We start from the raw sequence: 2477 nt of genomic DNA, 5'->3' as shown, positions 1-2477 counted from the left end.
CCCCACACAATGTTTCTCCTTTGAATGTTTTGGCATGACGGGGAGGGTTAAAAATAAACACAAAATACAGCCTTTATTTTTTTCTTTCAAAAGGCTTTTAACTGGGAATTAAGTGGCTTGAAAGGTCTTTCGAGGCACAAGTTATACAACTTGATGAAACATTCTTGGAAACTTTCTAGATGCCAGAAACAGTATATATGCCTTTACAAATAGAATCACCATGTGGTAAAAATAGATTTTTAAAACATAAATAAGACTTGCTGCAGTGATAGAGGAAGAGCACACTGTGGTAGGCACAGACAATGGAATGAGAGTTTTGTAGCTGCTTAGCTTGAAATACTGCATCTGAACATTCTTATATAAAAACTTCATAATGCTTCTAGGGAAGAAAGGGTTATTTGGGGAATGGCTAGGAGTTAAAAAAATAAAATTCTGGGTGATCAAAGGCCAGAAGCTATGCCACTTGCCAGTGTTCACCCAGTTGACTATTCAGGTGTGATTAACAGATCTTGAAAGTCCTTTGAGACAGCAAGCCTCTAGTGGGCTGGTTCCTGGAGCACAAACTGAGGAATGCCTTTCCACAGTGGAGTTTCTCAAGAAAATGTGGGTTAGGTGAGTGGTGCTAGCACTGGGCAAAGAGTGTGTTTCTCCTCTATAATGTTGTCAAAGGCTCTGTATGTGATTGTGTGGCTTGACAGAGTTTATTTCGTTCGCAGGTTCTCCCTTTCAGCCAGCAGTCAGTCATCAGCAGGGCGACTGAACTAGACGATCTCCAGAGGTCTCTTTTAACCTCAATGATTCTATGGGTTCTTGCCAGCACTTGTTCCACTGGCAGCACTAGCTGCCAGCAAAGCCTCGATGTGCCCTAAGCAAATTTTGCTCATACTTTCTTTGCAAAAGCACTGGAGGCATTAGTACAAGCCAGTACTGGCTGGCTTCAGGATGGTCCATCAGGCGACATCTCTAGTGCTTAATGTTAATCTTCAGTTCCATGCCATTTTACAGAACTTTTTCTTAAAAAAATATTGTCATTGTGAATATCACCCACAGTTCCTGCTCTGGGCTGTGAAGAAAGCTCTTCTAGAACTGATCACAGTTCTAGCCCATCTGTGACCTCAAGGTGGGAAAAGGAGGGTCGGATACCAGAGTAGAGAGACACTCAAGGCATGTGAGTGTAGTAGATTTAATGATGGACATACACTCCAAACTGCACATGGAGCCCTGGCAACTGCGCAGAGGGATTGCTGATGGGAGGTTGCTGGATGGATGGGTTGAACGCCTAGGCAGGACTCACTTTGTGTATGCTAAGAGCCCCTTTTATCTATTAGGGCTGTTTCCTTTTCTCGGCTATGCTAAGCCTGAGTAGTTACTGGCTGCAAAGCAGCTAGATATTGTTGACAAAACGGAATATGCATGTCCAGCCCTGACCAGTTTCGGTCAGCGTATAGAGAGCAGACTCTGGGGCTGCTATCACGTGCTCTGTCAGACACCTGACTCCTTGCCAGATCTTCTGCAGGTGTTCTCTCCATACTGTCATTGGTGATAACTACTTCATAGGGACCAGGAGCCTGATAATAAATCAGATGAAAGTTAGATAGTGATGTGTCATTACTGCAATCTGAAAAGCCCTTGTTGTTTTGGCTCTGCAAGTGTCATCCTGTTGACTGAAAACAGAGATCATAGAATAATTCACCAGACTGAAGAGCTGCTGCTCTTGTTTTGATCAGTTCCATCTTCTTTTACAATTTTGTGACAGGGGTACAGCAAAGTATTATTTAAATCTGTCTGATCTATGCCATTCCAAGTATTAGAAAAAATCCTAAGTAGTACCTAAGAAGGAAGAGACTTCAATATACAGGCTTTCTGCTAAGAAGAGTGGACACAGCTTTAAATGTGTCTGTTTCAGACTTGTTGCACTTCTCTGAACAACAGTGAGAGAGCTCTCTCTTTAAATGCTGTGTCTTTGAGCCACTGGTGGGTTCACTGTTTTTCTTGGAGGTTTTTTTGGGTATAGGTGGCCCATCATCTCTCAACGTTGCTATTAGGAGGACCTGTACATGATTAGCCTGGTGTGTTCATCTTTTTCAGTCCTCTCCTTTCAATATACGTCAGGTCTGGAACCTTCTGTGAGTTTGGGCCTCAGTTTATTCAAAATGTTTCAGGAGATACATTTAGATATTTACAGTTCTTTGCTGTGATATCTTCAGCAGTGTTTTGAGTACTAAATTTTACAAGGGGTTTGATACAATCTTCTAGCTGACCCTGCTTTGGGCAGGGGAATTGGATTGGATGACTTTTGAAGTCCTTTCCAACCTTAGCTTTTCTATGATTATATGATCCTATTGGGTAAATGTCACACTGGCCTGTTGCTGCCCTGTGGAACAGCTAGTCAAAGAATTGAAGAGAAGTTATCCTTGTCTTGGTTCTCACATTCAGGATTGAGGTCAGAATACAATGCTGAAGAATATCTCAGAAAC

The sequence above is a fragment of the Apteryx rowi genome, unplaced genomic scaffold, assembly GCF_003343035.1.
Source record: "Apteryx rowi isolate R43461 unplaced genomic scaffold, aptRow1 scaffold_549, whole genome shotgun sequence".
NCBI lineage: Eukaryota > Metazoa > Chordata > Aves > Apterygiformes > Apterygidae > Apteryx > Apteryx rowi.
This window is presented reverse-complemented; position numbering follows the sequence as displayed.